At 43.3% G+C, this 15,461-nt stretch overlaps 1 protein-coding gene across 3 annotated transcripts in view; it reads left to right on the forward strand.

The window, feature by feature from the left end:
• The first annotated feature begins 147 nt into the window (after positions 1-147).
• axin2 (axin 2 (conductin, axil)) overlaps positions 148-15,461 on the forward strand; it is a 54,725-nt gene continuing 39,411 nt past the window's right edge. The window contains exons 1-3 of one of the 3 annotated variants that reach the window (XM_051717400.1): positions 148-993; positions 2,054-2,177; positions 2,685-2,749. The gene's annotated coding sequence lies outside the window, so the exon portion shown is untranslated. Of the gene's footprint in view, positions 2,750-15,461 lie in introns of all 3 variants that reach the window. The other 2 variants (XM_051717398.1, XM_051717399.1) reach the window with 2 other exon arrangements.

A 15,461-nucleotide genomic window follows, 5' to 3' on the forward strand; every position in this document is an offset into this window, starting at 1 on the left:
TCTGATTCAAAGTAATGGCCAGCATCATCCAATCACTGCCAACCATGTTCAAATAAAATATACATTATAAATTCTGAATCTATGTACTGATTACCATTGTCCCATGTCTGCCAAACATGTTGAGTGGTACAAACATCATCTGCAGCCTGAACTTGACCTCCAGTGTACTGTCCATCTGCACTGGTCTCAGAACAGTTTGAAATGCATCTTATTTTCATCCGAACTCCGTATACAGCCTCTGAAAGAAACATTTTCCAGTTTTTGGATGAACCTATTGATTCTCAGTGATAATGCACAGTGAATATAGCTGAAACTGAGCATACAGTCCACGAATGTGGTCATTGTGTTTAACAGTGTGTCGTTTCATGATAAATCGATCGTGCATCGAAAGTTTAACCCTTTACTGACAGCACAAATTCTTCTGAACTGAGATCAGTTGGTTTAAATTAAATGAAATTATGTGTTGCGTATAGCAAAGCCAAAAAACAACGCACAAGGTTAAAGGACCCAAACGTTAAAGGGGTCATATTATTAACTGTCATTATATTAACAGTGGCGATTTTAGGGGGTGGCCTGTGGTGGCCTGGGCCACCCCTGAAATCTCATTGGCCACCCTGTGGCCACCCCAGAACTGATTGGTAGTTCATCATGTTAATCAACACAAGAACGAAGAACCAATATGACCTGTCAATCAAAGATGACACCTCAGGTCATTTGTTGATTTAGAGCCACAATGACCCAGGGTCAGTTTTATATTTCTGACCATTATAGTAGTGGTGGGACTGAAGCTGTGTGAGCTCATCTTTGATCATTGGGGGGAGGGGCAGGCCGCGGGAGGCCAGCAGGTGCCGCAGGTCGCGGGCAGCGGGCGCCAGGTCTGGAGAATAATGGTCAGTCAGAAGCACGAAGCTGACACAAGCTAGTGTCTACCTCCAACTTCCAATGAGTTGACGATGTCGATTTGTGGTCAAAAAGAAAGCTGTTATTTGAGAGGTATGTTCATCTAATCTAACGTTTAATTTATCCCGAATTTCCATGTGAATGTGAAAACATTTTTTCATTGTTACAGTAGCTAGGTTAAAGAGTAAGCTAGACCCTACACCACATTCAGCATGTTATCTTTATATTGACATGAAATATGAAATGCTATGTTTTCTGATTTAATGACGGAGGTGTGTAAAGCGTTTTACAGATGTATATGTTCAATAGCTGAAGTTATATATATGGCTAACCTGTGTGTGAAATGGAAGGGTTTGTGCTGTGACTGTACTTTAAATCTTTACATGAGTTATTTATGAGCTCTTTATGTGTATTATTGGTCAGTCAGACCAACAAAATCTTCAAAGTTTTTATACCTTATTTGACATTTTAAATATGAAGAGGCATGGCAAATTGCACTTAAATGCAGCAAATGATTTGACTAACTATTTTATTTGGTAATATTCAAAGTAATTGAAGCTATCAGAACATGTGGAAAATAAACCTGAGTAGACACTGTAAATAGAGTTTTGTTTTTTACTGTATTCAGAGCTCAATCTGCAATTTTAGGGTTTCCAGACAGACAAGTATAAGCCCTCATAGCCAATTTCACACACTGATTTGTACCCAATTTAACAATATTTCTGCTGGACAGTGCAGTTATAGCTAATAAATGAATGAATAATTGATTGAATGATTGATTGAATTGCGCCTCAATCAGTTATCACCTGTACTTGTATCTTTTTATGATTATACACTATACCTGATGTTATATGCAGATTAATTCTCTACAATGAGAATAGCTCTTAAAAATGTGAAACTGATTTTTCCTAAACAATTACTGATTTAAAAATGGATGTTATGTTAAAATAACCAGAGATTCACAGAAACTGTAATAGGTTGAAATAGAACAGGAATAGAAAACTGTCAAATGTCAAAACAACAGTCTAATATTGAATACAAACAATTCAGTGAATGCTAACATGAGTTTAAGAATTCATTTATTCTACATGTGTAGATGTTGAAGCAAAGCAATGCAATATTTACACATTTTGATCATGTGCCATTCATAAAGGTTCTCCCGGTATCGCCACCCCACACTAGGTCTGTGCCCCATCTTGGCCACCCCAGTAAAAATGTCCTGGATACGCCACTGCATATTAAACATTAAATTTTTCCCCCTGAGGTCCACTTATAAGGTTAGTCAAGTTTGGTGTCGTTGACTCAGCCATATGTCAATGTCTGTGTTAATGTGTTAATTCATGAATTTTAGAATGAGCCTTTTTTTGCAGCTCAGTTTCAATAAATGCTCTTGTTGGGCTTGGAAGGATGTTTTGAGTTATAAAGTATATGTTCATAGTACAAAAAACTTGATTAATTCAAAGATTAAAATAGATTATATACTTATACTGTAAATAACCATGCAATTAAAATAAATAAAATGTTTCTGATTATTATACAGTTATAAGGAGCAGGAATTTGACCAATAAGAATAAAAACCAAGCGAACAACAAAATGTTCTGTCTCTTGTTGTGTTATGACATCGCAGCTGGTAAGGTCACAGTGTAACTGGTTCCTTAAATGACCAACATGCCATCTACAAAATAAATGTTATGATCTGATGAGTTCTGTGTCTGTCATCACACTTTATACACCCGAGTCCTCTCACACATCTGTAGACCTGTACTTTGTGTGTTTATGTGCAGGTGAAATTCCTCCTGAAGAGAGTGCCTGTCTTACAGGAGGAACTGGACACTTGCCGCATCAGGAGGTAAGCACCTGCTCACACATACATATTTATACTCGGTGTATTGTTTGTGTATGTACGCTGATTTCTTAATGCGTAAACTCACATGCATGAACACATACCTCTGTCAGAAAGATCCATTGTAATATATGACATCTTCAAGTGCACAAACAAGACAAGTGAATGAGCCACTCTGGTGTCCCAGCCATTTCCAAGTTTGGAGTACAATGTCCATTTCCACAGTTGCTTTTGTACAGCCACAACGTTGTAAAGAAGCCACACAAAAACAATGATAAGAGCATTTCAATGCAATGCCACATATCAAATACCTAAAACATTTTAATATAAATTTCATGATACCCTAACTGAATTTATTTGAGGCTGAGGCAAATGTGTGAGACCCATCCAGCATATCTGCAAGATATAGTGAATCTGTGGGATTAGTTTCAATCTCTCGTGTATTTCACTTCACGGTGCCTCACAGTATTTTTACGTGGGCAGTTATAATCAAGCTACAGTGGGCAGTCGAGCTACAGTCTTCATCTCTCTGTCCAAGTATACATAACACCATGTGTTATCGAATAGCTGTAGGAATGACATCAGCTGAAGAAGTGACGTAGACGGTTTACGGTTGACCTTTTGGTCATATTAGCGAATCGAAGAAGTCAGCTAACAAGCTTCTCAACACTGAGACTCACACAACAGGCACAACATGGAAAACCTTACAGCCACATGCATTTTTTTACATTATTTACACATTGATTTTGGTGCAAATCAGATGTATGTTATCCGCTGTGCTTATGGGCAGAAGACGACGCAATTTGCTCCTGGATTGTTTGTACGATAAGAGTTCTGCTTCACTCAGCGCCTTCAGTAAGGATATTATCCTTAAAAACTCTGTTTAAAGCATAATAACTTTTAGACTGATGAGAGATGTCATGAATAAACTGACAATTAAGAAGATATATGGTATATTGCTGGTATTTTTATAGGTTTTTTGTCTGTATACTTTATCAGATATGCATATTCAATAAATATCATGCTTTCTGCCTCATTCTATGAATGTAATCCACATGAGATTAGTAAACGAAGCTGTTATAATCACTCGATGATAACTGAAAGATATATGCAGTAGATGATGTGTAATTTGTTATTTTTACATTATGCATTCATGCGCTAATTCTAATGCCTGCATGCTAACCTTGGCCATATTATGGCCAAGGTTAGCATTAAATGATGTGGATTATTTTCACAAATTCCATCATAAAATACAATAAAAGAGCGTAACAGATGCATATGTTACGCTCTTTTATTGTATTTTATGATGGAATTTGTGAAAATAATCCACATCATTTAATGAGAGGTTTTTTATACTTTGCGTTTGATGCTACTGCACAGATGGATATTGGGTGACATGGGTGTTACTATGGCAGACAGATAAGAGGATTAGTCAATGGGCAGAATACAGACAAAAGAATAATAATTAAATGCACATCGATGTGTCAGGTGTGAATGCCTATTTCAACAACCTGCTGCTTCATAATTTGAATCTGAGTGTACACATAAATAAATAAATAAATAAATAACAATATATTGATATCTAAAGTATTGATGCAACATTGTGAGAAACAGTCAATATATTGATATGATACATGATTAAATGGACACGTCCCTGGTTTTAAGCTTCTATTTTTGTTGATAGAAAATATTTAATCAAATCATCTGCTGAAAACCCTGTAATTATAATATGATATATAATCTCTCTCTCTCTCTCTCTCGGTAGCGGATGATATCAGGCCATTCATGTATATCCTCATGAAAACCTGTAAGAAAACCCATCCTGACAGACATGAGCTTCCTCACTTAATGTACTCATGTTTTGTGCCACATTGTTTATCAAACCATATTTACATACTGTGATCATTGTATTTGTCTTTCTGTTAAATGCATCATCTGTTTGCTCATGAAACAGTGTATTACATTTAACATCTACAACATGTGAAAAGCATCAGTTGTCTTTTTTATAATTAAATACTACATTGTTTTTTTTTTTAACATCCTGTCTTTGCTTTGTTGTCATATACTTGTTACATTCAGTAAATAAGTTAATTTTGATTTTATACAAAATCTTTCTCCAAAATGAAAAACTCAGTGGAGAGCTGAACAGGACAGGACATTGCATGTAATAGAAGTCTGGTTTTTGGGTCGTTTCAAACACTTTAATCTGCTTTGGCTGATTGTCCTATTAAAAATGAATCTTTATCTAAATGCATCTCTCAACAGGAGATTGGCTGTATTTGGTTCCATCCATGTTGCTCCTGATGGTAACAAGTTCCCTATCTGTCACTCACTCGACGTTGGTGTCGATGTAGTGACACTAGGGGTCACTCTTGGGAGCCCGAGACACCTCTGGTCTTTGATAAAAGGCCAATGAAAATTGGCCAGTGGTATTTGCATGCCACTCCCCCGAACATACGGGTATAAAAGGAGCTGGTATGCAACCACTCATTCAGATTTTCTCTTCGGAGCCGAACGGTCATGCTCACTGAGCTGAATACTACCGTTCATTCACCTCTGCTGGATCTGACGGCGCATTTCAGCGGCTTCTCCCTCCTCTGCACTGGTGCACTGCAGAGAATGCCCCTGGGCGCTTCGGCAGAAAAACTAGAGAGTATATTTTCTGAGAGCATTTTTCCCCTCTAAAAGAGTATATTTCTCTAAAAGAGCGCACACACGGAACGTCTTTTTAAAGACACGTCTTTTTAAAGATGCTTTTCCGATTGTGTGTTATTCCTGGTTGTGCTCGTTATCTCTCGCCTTCTAACGGTCATGATCGCTGTCTTTCGTGTCTGGACACTGCTCACGCAGAGACAGCGTTCGTGGATGGTCATGTTCTCATTGCGAGAATATGTCCATGGCAACGTTGCGGTCGCGGCTCGCCTTCGTAAGAAAGCAAGCCACTCCAGAGGCTCCCGCCTCGGTCCTTTTACCCACGGGTTTGAGGCCAGCGCGGCTAGTACTGGGGGTGATTTGGGGACCCCAATGGGACCATCTCCGCCAGGTATCCCCCCGCGGACCTCCCATTCCCCAGCACGCTCGTCTGCCCCGATCGGGCTTCCGGGTGAGTCCGCCGGCTCGTCTCACGGCGAGTTCGACCTCTTATTCGGAGCTCGCGAAAGTGATGAGCTCTCGAGTGCAGCATCGGAGAGCGTGCTCGTCCAGTCGGAAGCCTCAGCTGGGCTCCTCCCTTCGGGGTTGATCGCCCAGTCACAGGCTGATGCGGAGATGACGACATGCTTTCCCGGGCAGCTGCGAGCGTCGGTTAGAATGGATTCACCACTCTTCCCTGAACCCTCGCGGCTCGGTGATTGGTTCCTGGGCTCGCGGCGCCGCTCAAAGCCACGCCCCGCCCCGTTCCTTTCTTCCCGGAAGTGCATGAAGAGCTGACAAGGTCGTGGGAGGCACTTTTTACTGCCCGGTTCCGATCTTTTCAGCTTCCCCGCTCTCGCTACCCTCGATGGTGGGGCGGCCAAGGGTTATTCGGCAATCCCCCGGTGGATAAAGGCGCTCGTGGTGCACCTATGCCCGCAGAGCTCCGCCACCTGGCGCGGGTGCCCAAAGACCCCGTCCAAGGCCTGTAGGTTTACGTCGTCTCTGACGGCCAAGGCCTACGGTGCCGCTGGACAAGCCGCCTCCACCCTGCACGCCATGGCAATCCTGCAAGTCCGCCAAGGCGCTAAAGGAATTGCACGAGGGTAGTTCCGCCCCGGGATTGATGCAGGAACTGCGCTCGGTGACCGACCTCGCTCTCCGAGCGACGGAGGTCACGGCGCGGTCTCTCGGGCGGACGATGGCCACACTAGAGGTCCAGGAGCGCCACCTTTGGCTCAACCTGGTCGAGATGGGTGAGGCCTACAAGACATGATTCCTTGCTGCCCCCATTTCCCAGGCGGGCCTATTCGGCAACACCTTTGAGGACTTTGCCCAGCAGTTCTCGATGGTAGAGCAGTAGATGGATGCTAGCTGGCATATCCTGCCCCGGCACGGCTCAAGATCCCGCACCCCATCTACTCATCGCCAAGGGCATCCCCCTGTGGTGACTGCACCGGCTCCGCCGCAGCCTGGCCCCAGCGTGGAGCCCACCGCAGGAAGCAGACGCCACCCGTCTCGTGGCCACCCAGAACCTGTGAAAGGCTTCAAAGCGCCCTTGAGACGGGCGACCCAGGGACAACGAAACCCGCTGCTCTGGAGCTGGTAAGCAGATCTTCATCTTTTTGTTACCTTTTGCATTTAATTGTGCTGCATGCCCAAGTGGCTGCAGTACTCAAGAGCTCAGCAAGAGTGGTTTCCTTGTTCCCTGGGTCACGTATCCGGTGTGTATGGCTGGCATCACGACCACTGTCCACCACTCCATTTGGCAGGTTGGCGCTCCAGCGGCGGTCTCCCGCCCTGAGTGCCCAGCTGTGGCACAAATCTGCCCCCGATGTGACAGTTTCCACGGGTCACGAGGACAGGCCTCTTCCTCCCCTGTCCCAGGCTGTTCCGGGGGTAGTCACAAGGAGCCAGGTAAGTGCTTCGATGTCCTCGGACTCAGCACGGCCACGACGTGGTTTGGCACCTCGAGCTCTGCCCCGCTGCGAGGCCCCACCTGCCGGTACATCCGATGACATTGTCCCTTTGGTCCCCCTTGCGCAGAACTTGGACGCATGGCTTGCGCCTTCCAGTCCGTCACGAGGGCTGGTCCGGACCGTCCGACTCGGCTGCGCGATTCACTTCGCCGGGCATCCGCCCAGGTTCAGCGGTGTCTTTCACCAAGGTGAAGTGGACAAAAATGCTGCTACCTTGCGCGGAGTTCGCTACCCTCCTACGGAAGGACACGATAGAACCTGTCCCTCCAGCCAAGATGAAGAAAGGGTTTTACAGCCCCTAATTCATTGTACCGAAAAAAGGCGGTGGGTTGCGGCCAATCTTGGACCTGCGAGTACTGAATCGGGCTTTACACAGACTCCCGTTCAAGATGCTGATGCAAAGACTCATTCTAGCGAGCGTCCGGCATCAAGATTGGTTCGCGGTGGTAGACCCGAAGGATGCGTACTTTCACGTCTCGATCCTTTCTCGACACAGACCCTTCCTGCGGTTTGCGTTCGAGGGTCAGGCATATCAGTACAAGTCCTCCCTTTTGGCCTGTCCCTGTCTCCTTGCGTCTTTACGAAGATCGCAGAGGCTGCCCTTGCCCCGTTAAGGGAGGTGGGCATTCGCATTCTCAACCATCTCGACGACTGGCTAATCTTAGCTCACTCTCGAGACATGTTATGCGCACATAGGGACCTGGTGCTTTCACACCTCAGCCGACTAGGGCTTTGGGTCAACTGGGAAAAGAGCAAGCTCCTCCCGGTTCAGAGCATCTCTTTTCTCAGTTGAGTTGCACTCAGTCTCCTTGACGGTCACCTTACAAATGAGCGTGCCCAGTCGGTGCTGGCCTGTTTGAAGGCGTTCAAACAGAAAACAGCGGTTCCACTGAAACTTTTTCAGAGGCTCCTGGGGCATATGGCATCCTTGGCGGTGGCCACCCTGCTCGGGTTGATGCATATGAGGCCGCTTCAGCACTGGCTCCAGACTCGAGTCCCGAGACGGGCATGGCGCCACGGGACACACCGCATGGTCATTACGTCAGTCTGTCACCGTCTTTTCAGCCCTTGGACCGACCTCTCGTTTCTATGAGCAGGTGTTCCCCTAGAACTGGTCTCCAGGCGCGTCGTGGTCACGACAGATGCCTCCAAAACGGGCTGGGGCACTGTTGGCAACGGGCACGCAGCCGCCAGCCTCTGGACGGGTCTGCGGCTGTGTTGGCACATCAACTGCCTCGAGTTACTGGCAATTCTGCTCGCCCTGTGGAGGTTCCGGCCGTTGATCCAGGGCAAGCACGTGCTAGTTTGGACAGACAGCACGGCAGCGGTAGCATATGTCAACTGCCAAGGCGGTCTGCGCTCTCGCTGTATGTCACAACTCGACCGCCGTCTCCTCCAACGGAGTCAGCAGCACCTCAAGTCGCTGCAAGCCACTCACATCCCGGGCAACCTCAACACTTCGGCGGATGCGCCGTCACGACAGGTTACCCTCAAGGGAGAGTGGAGACTCCACCTTCAGGTGGTCCAGCTGATTTGGAGTCGATTCGACAGGCACAGGTGCACCTGTTTGCCTCCCAATAATCCTCCTCACTGCCCGCTCTGGTACGCCCTGACCGAGGCCTTCCTCGGCATAGATGCGCTGGCACACAGCTGGTCCCCTGGCATTCGCAAATATGCGTTTTCCCCCAGTGAGCCTGCTTGCACAGGCCCTGTGCAAGGTCAGGGAGGACGAGGAGAAGGTCGTCCTGGTAAGCACCCTCTGGCCCGCCCAGACGTGGTGCTCAGACCTCACGCTCCTCGCGACAGCTCCCCCCGGGCAAATTCCCCTGAGGTAGGACCTTCTTTCTTAGGGAAGGGGCACCATCCGGCACCCGCGCCCAGACCTCTGGAATCTCCATGTCTGGCCCCTGGACGGGACGCGGAAGACCTAAGCTGTCTCCCACCTGCGATGGTAGACACGTTCACTCAGGCTAGGGCTCCCTCTATGAGGCACCTGTATGCCTTTAAGTGGCGTCTGTTTGCTAAGTGTTCTTCCCGTTGGGAAGACCCTCAGAGGTGCGCAGTCAGATCAGTGCTTTCCTTCCTGCAAGAGAGGTTGGAAGGGAGGCTGTCCCCTTCCACCTTGAAGGTGTACGTTGCTGCCATAGCAGCACACCACGACGCAGTCGACGGTAAGTCCTTAGGGAAGCATGATCTGATCATCAGGTTCCTAAGAGGCGCCAGGAGGCTGAATCCCTCTAGGCTGCGCCTCGTTCCCTCATCGGACCTCTGTAGTTTTTCAGGGTCTACAGAGAGCCCCCTTTGAGCTTTGCAGTCAGCCGAGCTTAAGGCACTCTCTTTGAAGACTGCCCTCCTGACTGCGCTCACTTCCATCAAGAGGGTAGGTGCCACTACCAGTAACCAGTTCACGTAACACAGTTCAGCCTTGTGGCGTTTTGTATAGGGACCCCTAGTGTCACTACATTGACACCAACGTCGAGTGAGTGACAGATAGGGAATGTCATGGTTACTGGTGTAACCTCCGTTCCCTGATGGGGGGAACGAGACGTTGGTCCCTCCTGCCACAACGCTGAACTACCCACTGAACTACCGGCTCCTCAGCGTAAAACCTGAATGAGTGGTTGCATACCAGCTCCTTTTATACCCGTATATTCGGGGGAGTGGCATGCAAATACCACTCGCCAATTTTCATTGGCCTTTTATCAAAGACCAGAGGTGTCTCGGGCTCCCAAGAGTGACCCCTAGTGTCACTACATCGACACCAACGTCTCGTTCCCTCCATCAGGGAATGGAGGTTACACCAGTAACCATGACGTTTTTCAGTCTCAGAACATGTGATGGTAGGGATGGTGTTACCTGTGTGGTGGGTCATATTTTGTTTGCGTCAAACATAGCACTTTGCTTTTATGACAAACCACTCAACTTCAGCCCCATCAGTCCAGAACATTTTCTTCCTAATGGTTTCAGGTTTTTGACTCCAAAGTGACTTAATGTTGGCCTTCCTCAGTGGCTTTTTTTCTAGTCACTCTCTCAAAGAGTCGGATTGTGAAGTGCTGAAAAGATTGTTGATGTCTGGACATTTTGATGTCTCTCATTTCAGCCAAAAATCTGTCAGTGTTGTAGCTCAACTCTTGGTCACTTCATCTGATCTGAAATAGAAAAAAGCTGATTAATCCAAATAATTGGAGTTCATGGCAATGATTTCTAATTGTATGGATACTTAGTAGCATTTGGGGAATTTGGATAGTTTTGCAACATACTGTGACTGTTTATTTAACCAGCTGATCCACTTGAAGTCCACAGTAATGACCAAAGCTCTCTTCCAAAACCTAGTAAGCTACTTAGGTTTATGTTTTCTGAGGCCCCAAGCAACCGACCAACCCGGGGCCCCATTTAGAAAATTTTGCTTAAATTACATATAAATGATTTTAAATCATAATTTTAAATTCATCCTATCCGCCGTTGTAGCCAAGTACATTCAAATTGTTTAATGAAATAAAATTGTAGTTCAAGATAATTAATGCGTGTTTTCCCGTTTTTTCGATAATACAGTGATGATAAAAAGCAATATTTACCTACATATAAACTATTTTTTTATGAACAGGTTGTGCAAAACCTACTTCATTCACTAACATTTTGGAATTCAGTTGTTATTATTATAACCCAAAAATTCATTGTTGTCTAGTTTTTTTCATTATAATATGATACAGTATTATTACGTTGAGGATTTGTTGTATGCAATAGTAATATATTTCTGTCTTATTTACTTTCATCTGCAGCTTATATTCTAATGCTGCAATGTATTGTTCATCATGTTGTATTTTATGTAAGCATTGTAGGCAACATTTGTAACCGTAACAGTAAACATACAAGGCATGGCGGCCCCTCAGCACACTAGGAAAAAACATTGCCGTTTATAAAGTGCTGAAACTTTGCTTGGTGCAGAATAATCTGAAATAATTTTAAACATTGTAACAGTCACCTCTTTGCAACCTGAACTTATTCTGGACGTTAAATCTTTGTGACACTTCGCTAAAAACAATCTAGACACAGCGCAACGAATGAAAGAGAACGCAGGTGTCTCGGTGCGTTTTTCAGACCTGAAGTTATTTTTAACTTGACACAGTGTCTAAAAATGTTCGGGTCCTGTGTGAGACACTGAAGAAACAGCGAGACACGGTGCAGCAGTCAAGAATATTCGCCCAGCGAGTGTTTACATAGGTAAACAATGGAAAAACAGAGCAGACGCACATAAAAACACGTTCAGTGTGAACGGCCCCTAACTCAAGTGCGAAACAAGTTCGGAAGTCCTGTGTATTTTTTCATAAATTACAAATCCAAACCCAAAGTCCTACTTGCTGAGCTTTCCTACCAGGGCGTTTTGAAAGACTGTGGATGATGTAATCAAGTCGGTCTGCCTACACTCAAACTGTGTATAATGTTTCTATACAGTAAACAATTTTAATCAATAGTTTTACAGTTTCCATTGTTTTTAATTTGATTACGACATTCACAATGCTTCATAGGATTGTAGTTAATTCCCTCATGAAAGACGTTAAGTACACAGTCTTGTACCTTTTTGTCTTTTTTTTCCAGTTTTTAAATAATTTTTTTTTCTTAAAATCAAAGTTTATAATGTGATTCACCTCAGAGCTGGTTGGTTTTGTTTATGGCTTAGAACTCTTGTGAATGATTTTATGAAGTCCCTATGAAAAAAAAAAATTGGCAGACACTGTTGCGCTCTATTGATTTCAATAGTCTAATGTTAGCATGTTGCTAAGCTAACAGTGTAATACCGTTCTAAATAGCAATTAATAAATTAATAGCACACATTATTGGGTCAATTAGTCCATTTTATTATTTTTATGTATGCTTCTAGGTTGAAATTTGAAATTGAAATTTGAAGTGTGTATATATATATATATATATATATATATAGTCTACATTTCCTTTGACTCATCCATCTTAAATTAAACTTTTCATGGAGCTTTCATGAACAGTGTCTTCTGGAATTGCCTTGTCTGCAAAGGATAAATGCGATGCTGTCTTAGAGTCTTAGTCTTAGAATGTTGCAGCTTTCCTTGTGTAAGAGCTTTTGCATATGGAGAGTGCCTATGATCCCAAATAATGCTGTCTAGATAGTCTCTTCCCTTACTTTTGATTTCTTCTCTTACTTTGCTTTCAGTCCTCTGTGCTTTATAACATAAGACTAGTTGTCATACTAGTTATTAGTTACACAGCATGAACAGCAGACCCTTCATCCAAAGAGAGACAAAGAGTGTTGAAAGCTGCTGGATGCTTCTTCCAGGAAGATATTTTGAAGCTGCATAGGCTACAGCCGTATTCTTTTCAGAAAGATCTCTGACAATCTGCATTGGAGATTATGGTCTTTCATGTGTCTACCCACTCAAATTCCTCTCTTCCATGATCTGATAGACTGTTTCCAAAGGTAAAATGACCCTGCCAGATATTTATTTGATGTGCAGATTTTGCAGAGCGGGCAAATGTTAGATGAAGATCAGAGGAACAGGAGTTTGGACGCTGCCTGGAAAAGCCTTGGAGGAGTTGTGGTTGGAAACTCTACTCAAAGGACCACGAAGAGCATGTCTCCAAACCTGCTGAGCACTGTTTATCAAGCATTATTTCTTTATGAATAAGCAGGTGGTCTTTTGACTAGATGTCATGTTTATCAACTCACTGGCATCAAGACGTTATATTTCTTTTTGTGTTTTAAGTTATGTTTGTGAAATATTCTGCACTTATCCCTATTGGTCTGATAGAAAGCATTTTTTGTTCCCTAAATTTGCAGTAACCATATAACCATATTTTGTGGTAAAAACCATGGTTTTAAAAAAACCAAGGTATGTGCATGTACCACTAATTAACCACGTTGTTACTAAAGTAAAACTAGCCATGTTTTTGGCAGAATAATTGTAATTTTGTTACCATAGTTTTGGTTTTCCTGTATTACTATTTTACCATGGTAAACTTTTGTGGTTATGGTTTTACTACAAGTTCCATAGTTGAAGTATGGTTACTGTAAGACCATGGTTAAACTTTGAAAAGGATGTATAAAGGTTTTGTGATGGAACCCAAAATAATTGCGAGGGAATATGCAAAAAGTTTTGAGAGGGAACACAACATTTATTGCAAGGGAATGCTTAACTTTTTGTGAGGGAACGTAAACTACTGCGAAGAAATGTAAAACTTATTGTGAGGGAATGCAAAATTTTTGATAGGAAATCTAAGCTATTGCCAGTGGTCGCAAAACTATTGTGAGGGAAAGTAAACTTACAAGAGAATGTAAAACTTTTTTGTGAAGTTTCTGCAAGGTAACGCAAAACTTATTGTAAGGGACTGCTAAGCTTTTTGCAAAGGAACCTAAACTTATTGCGAGGGAATTCAAAACCTATTGCGAGTGAATGCAAAACTTATTGTGAGGAAACAAAACTTTTTGCAAGGGAACGTAAACTATTGTGAAGGAACGCAAAACTTTTTTCGAAGGAACTTAAACTTATGTAAACTTTTGTGAGAGAACACAAAATGTATTGCAAAGGAGAGCAAAACTTTCGCGAGGGAATGTAAAACCTTTTGCTAGGGAACATAAACTATTGCGAGGGAATGCAAAACTTGTAAGCGAACGCAAAACATTTTGCGAGGGAACATAAACTATCGGGAAGGAATGCAAAACTTATTGTGAGGAAACGCAAACATTTTTGCGAGGGAACATAAACTATTGTGAGGGAACGCAAAACTTATTGCAAAGGAACGTAAACTATTGTGAGGAACGCAACACTTTTTGTGAGTGAATGCAAACTATTGTGAGGGAACACCAAACTGTTGCAAGGGAATGTTATCTATTGCTAGGGAACACAAAACTTTTGTGAGGAAAAGCAAAACTATTTCAGAAAATAAATTGTCATCTAATCCATAGATTTCAGAAAAACCTGCCTCAGATAAAAAAAATAAAAAAATAAAAAGAAGAAAATCTGTGGTTAATCACAACATGTCAGACAGAAAGTTTCTTCCTGCTAAGTGGGTGGTTCTTGGCCAGAATAAGATGCAAAGTGGACCAGACTTTATGCTGATAAAAAGTCTAGCTATGAGAGACTAGTGTTGGCGTGAAACCTGCGCATTGCAATACTCTCTCTTTCTCTCTCCTCTCGATTCCTCTCTCTCTCCCAACTTATTGTGCTTCACAGACCCCATTGCAACGGAACATCCATTAAACAATAACACCGGAACTCTCTGCAGTCTCCAGTACGCTCCGAGCGCGCGCTGTACCGCAGTCAGTGAGTCCATCCAGATACAGAGGTCACATATTTAGCGTGACCGCTCTACGGGAGCCCACAATGGATCCTGACTGCAGCCAAAACCAAAGCTATTTTCAACCTTATCAATATTTTTCATCTTCACAGTATTGGGAGGATCAAAGAGTTTTCCAAACACACTGTCTTTCTGTGTCTTATCTGCCGATCAGAAGGGTGTAGCATTGTGTGCCGTTACCTCATAAAGGAAAGATTACAGCAGGTGGAATATCCCAATACCATCGGAAATAGGACAGGATAGGACGGTTGGGATACCATACCTAGGCCATGCATTACCATAATTGTACCACAGTTAAGGGGTTTTCTTAAACATAACACAAAGTGTAGCTTTACAAAATTATTATTGACATCACAAGAATAATAAATACACTCAACAAGGTATCAGTTACTAAATCCACATTAATTACAATTATTTTATAATTCATTTTGTTGCAGTTAAACAAGCTTTTGCATGAAATTTGGTATACATTTTCTACAGACACTCCTGACTTAAAAGTCATCAAAAGAATTTTAATTTGTCAAAGCACTTCCAAGATACAAGCCAGTAAAATGGTGGGCTGAGGCTGAAATTCATTTAACAAACTATTTCCTCTAAATGCAAGGCCCAAACTTAACAAAACTTGCTAAACTTTGACATGTAGACATATTGAGAATGCACTACAAATTTTGTCTAATTTTGCACATACAGTAGGTGGTGATATAACAAATTTTATCACCTAACACTGCAAATGGCAGATGGTTATGAGACTTTGTTTACAAAATCAGTGTGTCTACAAGCAG

Source organism: Myxocyprinus asiaticus, chromosome 14, assembly GCF_019703515.2.
Source record: "Myxocyprinus asiaticus isolate MX2 ecotype Aquarium Trade chromosome 14, UBuf_Myxa_2, whole genome shotgun sequence".
Classification (NCBI taxonomy): Eukaryota; Metazoa; Chordata; class Actinopteri; order Cypriniformes; family Catostomidae; genus Myxocyprinus; species Myxocyprinus asiaticus.